The sequence below is a fragment of the Plodia interpunctella genome, chromosome 26 (genome assembly GCF_027563975.2).
Source record: "Plodia interpunctella isolate USDA-ARS_2022_Savannah chromosome 26, ilPloInte3.2, whole genome shotgun sequence".
Lineage (NCBI taxonomy): Eukaryota > Metazoa > Arthropoda > Insecta > Lepidoptera > Pyralidae > Plodia > Plodia interpunctella.
In genome coordinates this window covers 1,749,727-1,766,699 of record NC_071319.1, presented here as the reverse complement: position 1 = coordinate 1,766,699, position 16,973 = coordinate 1,749,727, and the positions used below count along the sequence as shown (strand labels likewise).

Genomic DNA, 16,973 nt, shown 5'->3' with positions numbered 1-16,973 from the left:
ATGAAAATATGGTTATAGGAAATTTTTGGTATTCGTATTTTATTGCCATTGCTTTAAGTTTTGATTTTGGTGTTCCACAAAATATTCAAACATCCTCATTAATGTATTATGTAAATAGGTAATTCCTTCGTGTATAAAGCTTAAAATAACAAATAACCAAATTATCACTACGCCTGTGAATCACATCCTTTACTTCACAAAGCAAGCTTAGTCTTCGATTGATAGAGCCATTGTTGTCTATTGATTGTTGCTATTTTACAGCAGGGATATTGGGTAAAGCTTGTGTTTAAACCATAAAAAATACACCTTTATTTGGGAACTTTATGATTATTTTTAATCTAATCTGATTCCCAAACAGAATGCTACTGCCAATTATTTTTAAAATTCCTAGATGATCCACCTTGCGTACTTTTACAGTTTCGATCTGAACACCTTCTGTAGGTTTTCAGTGGATTAAAATATTTATAACCTAATGTACAAACGTTACCATTGCCATTTGATTCTCTTTCTTACTTTTTCGATTAATGAAAATATTCGATATTCATACATATTCGATTTAAAAAAGTAGTATCAAATCAAAAATTATTTATTTGCTTTAAATACGGTACAATATGATTATGGTGGTACATGGTGTGTATAGAACAAGCCTATCTAGATCTAGCCATATAAATAGCATGCAAATGTTTAATGTTATTATGTTATACAATATTAACTTTGTTTATGGGTCAAAATTTTTTTTATTGAATAAAATAATTTATCATGGAGCCACTTATTAAGTCCGGTTCTAAAATCCCCTAATGTATCAGTTTCAGAGGATCCTAACTCTTTTATATACGTCACTCTGTTCGTAAGTAAGCATATTAAAATGGACAACCTATTTTCCATTTCAATTTATCATAGTTGTGGCCACAAGAGAAGTTCATATCATAGGTTATATATATCTTCATTGATTTCTCCATAAAGGGCTTATTATGTTGTAACTGAATAAATATATTTCCCTTTTCGGTATCAATTTCTACACATTTCTTTTGGGATTTATATTTTTTTTAATAAGTTGGTTTATATTTTTTTTCTTCAAGTTTGTCTTGAAGTATTCAGAAATGTGATACAATATCAACGCTAATCACAATAAATAACACGACAGAATCCGTATCATAAGCTCCAATCACGCTAACAATTTCATTTCCTAACATATCTAAGTAGAAATCTCACATAATCCTATCAGAATTCACATCGCGCCTCGTGTTTGCTCTTTCATTTTCATCGCTTGTTGCTTGTGGGAAAATTTCTATAGCCTCATTACCAACATTGAATTGTAACACTGTCAAGCCATAATTATTATATGAGCGTGTATCGGTATGTCTAATTTTAATGATTTATTTTCGCACTCCCGCCCGCTCTCTTGCACTGTCGCTCGAGGAATGAGGTCGGGCGGTTCCAATTTTAAATTTCGATTGTGATTTGATAGCACTTTCACTAGTTTAATTTGCTCATAAACGAACTATGAAAGAGATTGTGGAATAAAAATCTATAAAAATCAGCATCCTTTTAAATCTCATTGATGTGACTATTGTATCAGCGATATCAATATTTTGGTCCAAATATTCACTACCCGACGCTTTTACTCTGTACTCGTATGTCATTATGTGGAAGCAAAAATATTGAGTATCTGCAGTCAAATGCTACCATTAATAAAGATACTAGTTAAATTCTATAATCACGGACCAAAGTAACTCTATCACGCAAATATCACTGAACAGATTTCTACGAAATCTAATTTCATGGACCTTATATATATATATTCAATTTCAGAACGAAGTTCTTGTCAATGGAGTATTTTCCATTCTACTCTCTTCCCTGCCATAGATTTGACCTCCCTGTACGACACGACCTTTGCCTTTTCTTGTATATCATCTACTAGCGGCCAGCCCCGGCTTCGCACGGGTACAATAGGCATGTTATATACATATAAATCTTCCTCTTGAAATACTCTATCTTTTCAAAAAAACGGCATCAAAATCCGTTGCATACTTTTAAAGATTACCATACATATACATAGGGACAGACAGCGGGAAGCGACTTTGTTTAATACTATGTAATGATCAATATTTGTTACAACATTGTTACAAATCTAGTATATTTAAAACACCTATAAAATCGTTATTTGATTAATGAAAAACCCAATCATACACACGTTATATTGCAAAAAAAGACGTGAAAGGAAATAGAAATATTGGTATTTCATGCAACGTTGCGAATGGGGTCATAGGAGATGCACGATTTCCCACGAATGATATGTTGCCGATTCGATATTGCGAATTTCAATCATTCTATTTATGGATTTTTAGCTATTTGTGTTCCACTGCTTGGCAAAAGCCTTCTCATACTACATCCTCATACTAATCAGCGTAAAAAATATACATACAACAATATTCACTACGATTAATAAAATTCGTGTAAGTATCAGTATTTTTTGTCAATATAAAGATAATTGCTCCACGTTAAAGGCAATCATTACCTGTTGCTGAAGAATTTTGCGCTTACCTATTGCGACCAAAAAAAGCATTGCATATACCGGAGCGAATTCTTAAGACCGGTGAAAGTTGTCGAAATATCGTGCCAATCAGAGCGTGCCTCTCTGAAATGCTTTTTGGCTACATTGACGAACACACATCCGTGTTGTATCATTTTTTGTACAACTAAGATAGTGGAAATATCTGCTGACGGTGTAATGTAATGTCCGTTATCTGGAAGTCCTGATTACAACTTCCATCTCGAACAATTATTGCACTTGTGATCACAGATATTTGTTTGGCGTTGTGGTGTTGTGCCCGTTTCTGTACATCGGATGCACGATACCAGTTTAGTGCTTAGTGTGGGCCTTTGAGTTGGCAAGTGGGGTCGTACAAGGACGTGAAACGATGGCTGAAGATGAAACGGATAACACTAAATGCCGCCAGCGACAAGAACTTATAGAATCAATCATGTAGTAAAAATTAATCCTTTATCTATTTGCTGTAAGAGTATATCTTCTATCTTTCAAGAATTGGAGCCCAGATTACGTTTTCCTACTGGTTCTTCTCATACTGGTCTTCGGCATCCTATTTGCATAGTCCTCCTTGACGTCATCAAGCCAGTACTTGTTGGGTTTGCCAGGAACCAGGCGATTGCGGCATAGCTAGACATTGCTTACCTACATAATTTGCTTTGTGATTTAAATTCAATTACAACTACCTACTATTAGTTTTAACCAAATCAGTTAGTGTTAGATCCATATCTTATAAGTTTCGGTTGCAAGCAGATCGCAATGACCTAGGATCGCGTGATTCATGTCATGACTTGTTAGAATCTTGAGTCTGAGATTAATAAATTATATTGTGGATTGTAAATAAATGCTGTTAGATCGGGAATTTACATAGATTCTTGTAGTATTGTTATTGTTCGTTTGATTGTCTGTTGCGCTTTCATAATGATTTCATTAACTTGGCCGTAAGTTATTAATATACTTCAGTTAATTAGGTATAGTGAACTTAATGTTAAGTGATTTGTTCTCATGCGTATTTAATAGTGGCATATTTGTAATTGCAACAGATTTGACTGTATTGATGTGCTCTATACTGTACAAAATTTCAGCCTAAACCAATCTTACTATTAATCTACTGTGTGTAGTTTTGGCATTATTATTTTTAAGATTACGACCGGAACAAACCGGTTTGTAGGTCGTTGTTGTAATAAACTTGTCATAAAGTGGTCCACTTGACATGAATTCTCTAGAATGTGCTTTTTTTGTTGATTTTTAACATTCTAAATAGGGTTATTTAAGGTAATAACTGTTATATTTTTTGCTTATGGCAATAAGGTTAAATTGAGCTTTCATTATATGATTTTTAAGTAATCGTTAAATATGATTTGCTTCATAAAGCTTCGTCTTGACATATCGTCCATGAACTGGTCTAAAATTTCTTACAGTCCAATCCTTTGTTATGTCTTCATCATCGAACATAAAACTACCGTTGACATTTTTAACTAACGCCTCCCTTTCTTCAAATGATGTGACATTATTTTCCAGCCAAATCGAACTAACAGTCTGATGGGAATAAAAACTTGCAAAGATTGCAAATTATAATAATGAAAATTGAAAAATATTGTATGTTTTGTCAACAATATTGCTACAATATTCCCATGGCCGTGAGCCCAGCGTCGCGTGTCGTAATAGCTTGCAAAACTTGACAGTATTCTAACGCGTCTATGATATTGTGTTGTGATTTCCTTCCATATTATTGTAATGTCATTGTTAATTTATATAATAACAGATTGGCCAATGAGAATATCGTTATATGTCCCTGAAAACCCCTTTCAATGCAGGTTTTGTAAAACCACTTAATATTATCATCGACAAAGAGTATTGTATTTAATTATGATTAAAAATGTTAGCTTTTGGTGTCCAAGAACTCTAAAGTTAACTGATCAGGAAATTGAAATGCTTCTTAATGTACTAGGATTTGTTTCTAATAACTATATTGTACATACATTAAAACACACATACATTATACAAAGATTTTCATTTGTTTATCAAAAATTTAAGTAAGTTCTTGTAAAATTTTGCATACTCATGAAATGACAGACTAAATATTGTTTATTATTTTATCATAAAGGTTTGTATTAAAGATGTCATTGTATCCGTCTAACGTTTGATGTCTTACTATGTTGCTTCGTTCACAAACATCATATCAACAAGGAATTCTAAGTATTTTATTTTTACTTGAAATTCCATCGACTCGAAAAATATGCTTATCAACTAGTCACTCGTCAACCCAAATGACACCGTCAACTCAATATCGTACCAATTATAAATAGACTGATAAGTTCCGTTAGTCCACATAGGCCTGTCCCATTCGCTCTTGACGTCACATGTGAGGTAAACGAAAGAGACAGTGATACAGACGAACCTGCTTCGTAGGCCCTCGGGTTTCCCCGTAAGCGTAAATTACCTAGAATTCAGAAGGATACTTCATGTACATTAGCTTTTAGTTGAATGAAACACATTCTATGCATATGATAATGCAACTTTACTGTGCATAACATGTCTATCAATTTCTGCCCTTTCAATGTAAAGTTTTTGCGTATGGTAATAGAGTTCGTTTCTTTTGATGCTCATAAATGGATGTGCAATATTGATTGCATTGATTGAAGACAATCTTCATCTTAGGATGATGTGATATATGATTTGTAATTAACGACGTTGACATATAATTGAAATTTATTTTTAAAAAAGTCCGTGACATCCTAATTTCTGTGGTAAATGCTGTAACTTATTTGATACATCAAATGCATTCTAGAAACAAAATTAAAATAAAGTTTCTTCTATAACGCTGGATATTCTATTCGTGTCATCTCTGTTATCCCGTTTAATTTGCACTACATTTTCTCTGTCGTGCGAATTAGGTTACAAGCTGATTCTAGTTCTAATTATCAGACAGTTAGGTCTAATTTTAAATGTTTTGCTACTGTCGTGAAGTTGTGTGTTTGTTTTGCAAGTACACATACGACAGGTTTATTTATCATATAAGACTATGGATCATACGATTTGTTGACTTCCGTGTTATTTAGCTGTTTCTGATGATCACTAATAATAACAACATTATTTTCTTTATCCATATGTTGGTGCAGAATTCTTTCTTCTTTAATATCTGTTTCAAAATCATTATATAATGTTTAACGGCTTTAACTAGATATAAATATTTTTTTATTTCAACGGATCGTTGGGGAATGCCACTTGTATGTGGGAAGGGGGGGGGCCTACGAAATCAAAAAATTTGCACCAGAAAATCGCTTGCAATTCGATACAAGGAAAACTCTGTATTTTATATCGTTTAGAACCGAGCCAGATATGTTTAAACATACATCTGAATCAGAGGTCGAGTCATCTTTCAAAATAAGGTCAATTCAGATGTATAACAAAAAAACAAAATCACAAAATCACACACCATTTAAAAGCCGGACTAAACCACCGTGGCCCCGTAAATCTTATAATGCTGTTATAATGGAATATCGTGCGAATGTGGCTCGAACACCATTAGCTCTATAATAGCGGTATTACATATTTATAGCTTTCAGATAGGAAGCGGTTGTATCAAGTACAGTTGATATGTGTTAACTTAGATCTCTTGAAGTTATGTTTAATTGTCTGAGATTAAACTTTAAAATCAGTTCATGTATGTCATAAGAGCTAGCCTACCTTACTTCACTGATTTTCAAATATCTGGTTGGAAGTACATGGAAGGGCTTATGTCTATAGGTTTTATTGATATGCTATGGGTCACACATGGAATCTCAATACAAGAGAGTTTCATATTCGCAATCTTAACTTGCTTCCCAAATTCGCCGCATGTAAAACATTGCTCATTTGGCAATATTTACTCCGCTTCTTAATATTATACCAGCGGCCCGTCCTGGCTTCGGTGGTCCTGGTTCGCTCGGCTAAAACCATAATAAATTATACACCTAAACCTTCCTCAGGAACCACCCTACCTATTGGTGAAAACAACATGAAAATCCGTGCAGTCGTTTTTTAGTATATCGCGAAGAGACAGATAGACGCAGCAAGGACTTTGTTTTATAATATGTAAGAATACAGGTAAATTGTTGGCTTGTGTCGTGTGGTAAAGTGATTTTCGAGGCCCGACTTCGATTGCAGGTCAGGTCAATCCGGAAAATATAATCTTTTCCAGATTGGCCTGGATCTTGGATCTCTCATAAAACTTACTTTGCGACTAGGTCAATCTGTGTTGCAGGTCTTTGAAATTTGCATAAATCATCTCACCATAAAACATGTTAATTGACACGTAACACAAAAAATAACAAATGTTTAAACTGCCAGGTATTATGAATATCATCTGTTTACACGAAAGAAAAGGTGAACAACAAAGAAAGTGCCTATTATTTTTCTTTTCTTTCTGAGCGGGAGTGTCCTTCAATAACATTTAATATCATATTCATATGGTATTAGTTTTCCGAAGCAGGCCGATTGTTGAGCTATGTCTTACTACTTCATATTCCATTTGGGTCACAGGGTTACCGTGCCGAGGTCATGTAGATGATCTTGAACAATAAAGGTTTCCTCTTTGTGCATTTTTTATATGAAAACTTGTTTTTCTGTTGTTTCTTTTTTATTATTATTTATCTATCAAAGTATCAACTGCATTCTTCTACTTTTTTTTTCTTGTGTTATGGCTCCATCCTTTGTCGAAACGATGATTTTGCCAACGTCAAGGTTGAGATTTTTCAGTGTTGTTGAATTTTCTGTTATAGTACGTATGTAGACTTGTTGTTGATTTTTAAAGCCTATTTAGTGACTGGGCAATGGCGTCCCCGTTCTGCTTCCATAAATCTCGAGCCAATGTGGTATCAATTCGGTTGAAACTAAAATGTTTAATTTCAAATTGGAAATGTGTTTTTATGTTTATTGCACATCTTTATAGAGGACACACAAGGTTAAATTTAATGTTAAGCATTGTCTCCCATTTTACCTGTGGGATAATGTGAGAATTTTGTTTTCAGTATGTTGGACTTTTTTTTTTTTGAGCATAGGCCGTAGGATATAAAGAAATATATCGAAATGTATTTTAAAACATATATATGTATCCATATACATATTTACGTATACGTATTATCAGTAAAAGATTTTGATTGAAAATACCGTTGCAATAATATTCCAGTCAGGTGACAATTTAACTAAGTGAACTTTGGGTCATTGGCGATAATAAAATCTGTGAGTAAAACGATAAAATTAATTTTCCTACAATAAAATTTTGTAGACGACAGATACTAGCAAAATATTAGCGGCCCATCCCGGCTTCGCTCGAGTGAAACATTAATAAATTATACACCTAATCCTTCCTCAGAAATCACACTGATATTGGTAAAAACAATACAAAAAAAAAATAGTTTTTGAGTTTAACGCAGATTCATACAGACAGACGCGACAGGGGGACATATTTTTATAAATATAAGGATGTTAATGTTGGATGATCCACTTCAGCGGCTATATAATGCGATAAGTTGGGTCAATAACAGTCATGTTTCCGCATAACGATGTCATTTCACTATGTACAGACAACGGCATGTCCAGTTGCTTTACATAGACCCTATGCTGTGGCAATAGTGGTCAATTTCCAATGAGCTTCGGTTTGTTGATGTGCTACAAAACCTTTTATGCCCATGGCGAGGTGTAAAGCCTTCATATGATCACTTGTTGCATCAGAGTTTATCCGCCTCGGTTCTCTTATGTTGCTCATATATGTAACATCACTAAGTAAATAAATATACAAGAGGCGACTGGCAGTAAGTAGACAAGTTTATTTGTTAGACAAATTAAAAAACCCCCGACTTTCAATATTCATTTCGCTATAACTTTTGAACGGGTGAACAGATTTTCATGAAACATGGCCAAGAACACTCTGGATTAAATTATCTATGACACAAAAAAAAACTAAACAAAAATCGGTTCATCAGAGCACAGACAGATACACAGACAGACACGTTAAACTTGTAACAGCCCTCTTTTTGCGTCAGGGGGTTAAAAAGAGCGGAAAATTCTATTGTCGGAGGTCATAAGCCTCATTGGGTCACTGAGGAATAGGGTTGAATAACACAGATTGAGTTAGCTCCGAAATTAACTGACTTCCAGCTCCAACACAATTTTTTTTAGTATGTAACATGCCCTTGTATTTGACACAACATTGTATTGTCTGAATTCTCTTCATATATATTACGTACCTCATAACCTTCCACATTATAGCTCCGTGAGTAGACAATTTTCCAAATGCCATACGTACTATTTGCATATTTCTAGTTAACCCGCTACATATCAATCATCTCCATCTGAAACACATCATTGTGCAATACGCAACTACTTGACATTAGCCTTAACACCCTATTAGTTTCCTCATCATATATCATAGCAAATCACCCAGGTGTCATGCCAACTCGAATCGCCTTTCGGCGTAACATAGCGGTCTACGTAATAAGTTTCACCGGCCATAACGGATGACACAAGCGCGTTACGGTACCCAGCGCAAGTGGGGGGGGAGTGGGGATACTTTCAAACTCACGCGCAAATCTAGCACGGTTCGGGCAGACTTCGACTATCTTCGGTATTTCATCTCGAATCGTTGCGCCTTTTGAATTTGGAATCTATTCTCATTGCGTTAAAACTCTTCGCAGCCATGTTTGTTATTTTGATAAATGACTGTATACCTTGTTTGTCGGTTGTTAAAGTTGCGTTTAGATTGAGGTTGGTCGTACCGTTAGCAGTGAAAGTGTTCGCAAAAGTGAAACGGATGATTTAGAATGTCGCAACTGGACCGAGATTGGCGTAAAAAATCGCGATCGGGAAATGTGAGAGGTTAACGCGGATTTTTCAGCAATTCTTTTTTTAAATCTATCTTTTTTTCTCCTCGTTGAAGATGGATTAAAACGCTGGGTTTTTGCCACTTTCTCTCGGCATCCGGATGTGGTTTTTTGTCTTGCAAATGTTTAACTTTTTCCTTCTAGTTACGTTATCGTATAATGGTAAAACAATACTTTTTGGGATTATGTTTCTCTAATGAATGATTTCCGCTTCATCTAAAGCAAAGAATCGGGATCGTCTTTGCTCTCTCTCTGTCTCATCTGAAGTGTTCCCGGTAACATTCACAGCTGTGACGCCACGTGTTCGTCTCAGAAATAAACCTTGAAAATTTTGAAGATGTGTGTTCTCAATGAGTTTTGGTAATTGAGAACATACATTTTGTCCCATTTTTTTAATCATATGTACCTATTCAAAAAAGTCGCCTTTAGTTCAAAAGAGAATAATACAAAGAGACAAACAAGTGTACATAATCACCAATTAGACAACTCTAGACATGAAGGTTATCCCTAGTCTCAGACGACCTTGGCCCTGTATGAATATTCAATACCTTTCTCATAAACATTGTTAGCGCAATTTGCTTATGTCTTGTTATTAGACGACATTTTGGAGTATTTTCTCCGTTTTACATTACTGTTACCATCTCTCGCTCTCTCTCTCTCTCCAGCTATCCAACTACCTCACACGTAAAATCACCACAATACAATGCTTCATTTTGATTTAAAAGATGACCAAACAAACATGTTTATAGAATAATATGAAAGTATGAAGAAACATTTTAGCCACTAAATAAAATTGGACACCAGTGTCATTGTAACATACTCGATAAGATAAAATGAATAAGAGAAGTCTGAATAGGAGAGTTGAATGAGGGTTTTCTGAACACCGGACACACCACACTAAATGTGCGGGCGCCATAATGTAAATTCCAACGCTGTGTTGCCATTGGCCGATTTGAAATATCCGGTCAGTTGTCAAAGACAAATGACAGTGTCGTACTATCTGACGAGCTAGACTAGATTTGACTTTCCGTTAGCGCAATTTGGTGGGGAAAAAATCTTGCATGTTGGTAAACCTGACAGAAATATGCGCCGCGCTACTGATTCATTTTATTTCTTTCACACGTAAGATTTGTGACTGAAATGGGAATAATCCGCGTGCTTTTCTACGTAATGTTCGCCTAGTGGCTTTCCGATTAACAGAAGCCAGCTGTTTCACAATTACCTATTTCTAGTCGTACTTACATCCACCCCTAGAATCCTCATATCTTCCCATCCATCTCTTTTTATCCCTGCCTTCCTATGCAGAGAGAGACACAGCGTATATCAAACTCAAAATTCTGTCATACAACTGACAGATGACAGTTCGCTGCCACATCATGCTTCGGTGTATTTACAACAAAACTGTCTATCTAATCTCCTTATACAAACCATTCTGATTCTTAATCGGACAATTCGTGACTGGATACCGCGCGATAAAAGAGCAATCGATAAAATCGATTGCCGCAATCGATCTTCTTGGCCAACTAGCTATTTGACACGACAATAGCGAAAGTTAATACAACATTGCGTTAAATTCGTTTTGAAATGTTATTAAGTTCCTTTTGTTGAACTTTAGTGACTGTTAAAAGTTTTGACATTGTAAATATTGTAGTTTTGATTGGCTGCTTGTATTGAGCGATACCGGAAAGTGAATTTTTAGTTTTATTTATTTTTCTTCGTACTTACATCCGTAAATGGAAAATAACACAACAACACATAAATATGTAAAGTCAGTTTATTATACCTATTTATATCTGAATTTTTTTCTAGGTATTGTTTAGAATTTTATAGGAACTATTGAAAGAACAAAAGGAACATTTTTGTCGTTGGCAAATTTTTTGTATAAATCTTCGCGGTTGAAATATGAGTCGGACCTTTAACATCTTAAAATTGTATATAAGAATAATTAAAGAACATGATTGTTGCAAACTACATCTAGTTATCTACTAGGTACGCTATTATGTAACGTCAGCACATTACATAACTTAACTGATCAATATCTAAGCTTCTTAAATTATATCTTTTTGAATTTTGAAATTGTATGTATAAAAAAATATCAAAGAATATGATGGATTGGCACAAACAAAATGTCATTATAATGCAACGTCAGCACATGACATAAACAGCCCGCGGAGCAAGTTCAGGGCTGCGCGAGGCGCGCCGGCTCCGCTTCTAGTGGCCCAGTGACCGCGATACGCGACCTCGCGCGCGCCTCGCCTCGCCAATGCAACGTTTTAGGCCCCGCTATGTTGGCGTTGGGACATTTTAGCGGCCCACCACTGTTTGAATTCACCGGGTTTTTGGTCTAACGTTAATAACTTTATTAAAAAATTTATTCAGAGATTAGACCTGCACAGGCACTTTTCACGTCAATTTTTCTATTAAATAGCAATTACTCACAAGCTACAAACTACTGGCATTTCGGAACGACCGCAGACCGACGATGCTGAGGAGAAACGCCAAAGGAAACTCATTTGAACAGTGTTGGTCCTTATCATTTCAGAAGAGATTGGTATTTAAAGTTTCGAGGCTTCACCGCCACAATGTTTTCAGCACCGCAGTGTATCCATTGTGATATTTTAGCTAATCTGCTTCTGAAATTCTTGTGGAAATTGTTTTTGATAAAATTTGAAAATAATTGAATGATGAAATCCATCGAAATCATGTATGAATAAACAATGACTTCCGTTCAAGAAGTAGTTTGTAGCACATGCCTACAAGGTAAGGCGTATTTCCAGATTTTGTTTAGCAACATGCTTCGTCATCACAGGAATTCATCCGCAACAGGAGGATAGTCCTCTCTTACTTTATACTATACGCCATCCTTTTCCCCCACTTGTTAACAATTTTCGCTAACGGCGATCGGTGATTTCTATTTAACAAATTTAAAATATCAACATCGTTGTTTAAGCAATTAGCACTTCATTACTAAATTTGTCATATATTTTTTATTAATTCAGGGACATTTTTTTATTGTCTGCCCCAGTCAGACGCACGTGAAGGACGTCACAATCGTTAGGGCTGTCTCCAACAACTTATTTCAATTATTATAACGAATATTTCAGGCCCTGCCCACGCGTGACTACCAGACGCGTTGATGGTCCAAACGACAAAATTATTTTTAGATGTACTCGAATTTACATTAAATGCCTGTACGTTCTGACAAATGAAATTGGACTTTATTATTGGCTAATTAAGAATGTTTAAATTGTTTATTGCATATTTAAACTGTAAGCCGTATAGGCCGAAATATACAAGTCATAGGATATGAAAAAAAGAACTTCAATCACCTTTATCATCATCAATTAATTTAAGAACTTTGTTCTTGTCGGTGGAGAATTTTCCATCTAATTCTGTCATCAGCCATTGATTTTTATCAATATAGACGATATTGAGAAAAAAGTACACAGTTTGGGAAAGCAGACCAAACATACAAAATAGACCACGAACAACGTGAAAGTCAACTAATTGTACCCTTGGGGCCTTCTTATGGGGACATAGTGGAAATAGTAGGAGCAACATTACCGCCGTACATGCGTGAAGATGAAGAGCATATAGGAAGCGGGTGAGATTTGTGAGAATCGCGGCAAGTGGAAATCCCTAATCTGTGTCTCATATGAACATGAAAATGTTGTGTTAATATATGTATGTTCCAATGGGATCAATACAATATACAAAAAGTGTGTCAATCTGGTGGTCGATTTTAGGTCGATACACTGAGCCCAAACTAACTCATTCATAAAAAATCTCAATGAAACTCGCGCACAGTTTCGTAACAATAAATCGATGTAATAGCTACCTGCACTGTATAAGTAATATGGCGATCGGTGGCCGTGGAAGCGGTGGATGCAACGTGCCTCGACTCACGTGGCTCATGTCGCCCGCAGGGGGTCACGTGACGTTTATTTTTCCTTTTTTTGCGCGGGAATTTATTTTATTTTGCGCCAGCTTTTTGATCTTTTATTTCAAGTTTTTCCGTGAAATTGTAAGGTTTTTATTATTTTGTTTTCGGCCAGTTTTTGTTTAAGACTGAGTTTTTATTTCTTTTTTCTTTTGACAATATTTTTTCCGGTTCATAGGTCGGTGTTGAAGGATGAAGTTTTATAATAATTTAAAATTTTCTAGATATATGTAACTATTAGTACCCTAATAACATTTAAACTTTCGCTTTGCACAACTGTATGAGAGTACTAAAACGGGTATTAAACTTATCGTACGTCAAATATAAATTTTAAAATATTACGGCTGTTTCGACTTGAATAAAACCTGACATAAGTGTTTAAATAACACATTTGATACGAACGGAAGATAGAAGTGCTAATTAAAAGACGACAAATCAGATCACAATCGAGTCCATATCGATTTATCGATCTCTCGTATTCGGCAGGCATGCGGAAATCGATAAACTGGCTCGATAACCGCCAAACGGTCGGACATGTTGATATAACACACAATGCAATGATTTGGAGGAGATACGCCACGTTTAATGTGTGATAGACGTGATATTTACAGACACAGATATACGGATATACGGAGCAACCGTGAAACTCTGAGATGAGAGAGAGATCCACTACGGTAGACAAAGAAAACGACTAGAGATAGACTGGGTTTTATTTAGTTTTCTTTCTTTTGTTTTTCCACCACAATCCACACGAAAGGAGTAGTGAAAATATAGTAACTCAGACGAAGTCGCCGGCTGCATCTAACACAATTATCATGGCCGTGTCGAATAAACTAAATTCGAACATGTAGGCTGAGGCTGAACACATAAAATATATTTTTATTACATTGAAAAAGATAAGTCTTGATCTTGACCTATCTCACTAACTTGTTAACACATAGTTTTAAATCAAATAAATCATTGACCTCTAAAGTTACATTTTGCGTTACATTGAAAACAAAATGTTTTATAACATTGAAGTAGCTAACTAATTCTTCACTTGCAATGTATGTAGGTAAGTTCGAATGGAATTATTTAACTCAATTTTGAAGCAGATATCTGCAAGCGATTGAGCTGTATTTTTTTCATGATTGAATGCATTATTATGATAAGCATGCCCTGACTGTGCACCCAGTAACAGCTCCCGATGAGGAAATTCCTCAACGGTATACACGAATATGATTTTGTTGTCGAATGCAATAAGATCTCTCTGACAACAATAAAAGCTTGTGTCAAAAATGACATTTTTGTGGACAGAAAGTATTATTTTCTTATTTAAATGTATTTTTAGAGAGAGACAGCGCTATTTGAGTACGTATTTTCGTAAATCTTTTGAATAATCAACTTCTAATATATACACGACAGAAATTTTGAATATTCATACCATTTTACAAACAAAAGAAAATGAACTTCATAACCACGAAAAATTCACGCTTTTGCAAAACGAATGTCCATTTAACACACTGTTCTATGCGAAATTATGACAGCTTCAAGGGCGGGCATTATTGTACAGGACAGAGGCGCAAACTTGGAAGATAAATTGAGAAAATGTATAAAATCAACTTTGATTCTGAGATTCGGTCCCTAGTTCGTTGCATACAAAAGAGCGTTTCGACCTCTGCGGCCGCGCACCCGTGATAACGTAACGCTTTACTCCGTGGCTTTGATTTTTTTCACGCATGCAACACTAATGTAAATAGATCTCTCTATTGTCATTGAAATTTGTCAAAAAAGTGTAAAAAACTTACTTTTTAGTTCGCTTGTTAGAAAAAAACCGCGCGTTTTGTGAATTACACTCTTTAGGGCGCGCCGTAGAAATTTCGTCCAGGGCAGTCGGCGTCCTAAAACCAGCACTGACAGCTATTAAAATTACCCAAAATCTTCGCGACATACGTACTGTTGCTGTGCAAATCTCAACCTTAATATCATAATAAACGTCATACAAAACGTTTGTTAGATGGATTTATTTAAAGATTATTATTGTATGCATAGTCAACCTTCCGCACCGGGTCGACCTCGCTCCTATCACGTTCAAGGTTCGAATTCCGGCAAAACGACACGTGATTCTGCACCTTATCCGTATAGGAATAAAGACTAATTTGAATATTGTCACTAAGTCGTGATGAAATTTCGAAATTACTGATGGGTACTGTAAATGAAAATATGAAGGTTGACACTTATTCTAATTAACTATACGTAACTTGTGTTTTATTTTGTTTATATTTGTTAATCTTTGGTACACGTGTAGAATATAACTTGGAATAACACATAGGGTACTTTTTATCACGAAATTCCCGAGGGAGCGAAGCACGGGGCCCAGCTAGTATTTACATATTTTAAAAAATAATCAATTTAAAAATTTATTTAGCTAGCAGTATACATCATATAGAATTTATTAAACTAAATATACACTTATTTATTTTAACCTAAGCTACTATATACAGCTAAAATAAATTAAAACTAAACTACCTTAAGGTAACGAATTGCAGGTTCTGGCATTTTTGTAAATATATAAAAAATATATATATATTTTTTTAATAAGTTGTTTTTATTAGTTTTAAAAGTTACATACAATTTCGAATTCCTAATTTTGAAACTTTAAAGTAGGTACAGTCAACAGCACATCAAGTTACCCTGCATGAACCTCTATGCCGCAGTAATAGAGGTGAGTTGAGTGAATTTGGGTAGGTTGATGTGCTGTTGAGTGTACCTGTTAATGTTTTGCTAAATAATTAACTGAGACATGAAACACATTTTCGTTTTTTAAATTTTATCTACGACCTAGATGAAAGTTTTCAGTCGAAAATAATTCTTGTACCAAAATGTAATATTTACAACTCCTTTTGATCTTTTTTTGGAATTTTGCAACTCAATTTTTAGAGCTTCAATCTATTGAGTAGAAATTTTGTATACACGTTTATTTTGGATGGCAATATATTATTTTTATATGCATGACTTGAAAATAATATATTGCCGTGCACCCCGGCTCCCGACGAGGGAACTCTTTTTTGTTATGTCATAAATACTTGTGTCAAAAATGCCATTAACTTATTTGATAAGTGTGTGCTTGATTGAACTGTCTTCTCCATCGCTTGCTTATGTGCAATCTCAGACTTCTCTAAGAGGTGAGATAAAAAAACCTATCCTTTCTTTGACATTTCCAAATGTTGATTCTTTGCGGAACTGACTTAAAATAAGTGATGTTTATTTATTTATTTCCAATAGCTGTTATAAACACCTTATAGGGCTGTTTAAATGCTTTTAAACTCTAGGATATTTCCTGTATTAGAGTCTTTTTAAGGGTTAATAAATTACCGCATAATTTCTCTCTAAATGCGTGTTGGAAAATCAACGTTGTTTACGACCGATCTAGGTGTCTAGATCGGTCGCCAAGGCTTGCGGAAGCGACGTCGGGCGGGTTCGGCTGAACTCGGGTCTTCTCGGCCGGCCAAGGTGAAAACGCAACACATTATCTTGTGTTTTATCGATTATTATGGAAAAGAAATATGTATCATATTTTATTTATTGGCTGTGGAAGAGTTTGGTATATTAACTAGCGGAAATGTGTACTTTTATTGCGTTG

At 35.1% G+C, this 16,973-nt stretch overlaps 1 protein-coding gene across 2 annotated transcripts in view; it reads left to right on the top strand.

Annotated features, from left to right (window-relative positions):
* LOC128681269 (ribosomal protein S6 kinase alpha-5-like) overlaps positions 1-16,973 on the top strand; it is a 72,471-nt gene that overhangs the window by 43,070 nt on the left and 12,428 nt on the right. The window lies entirely within an intron of this gene.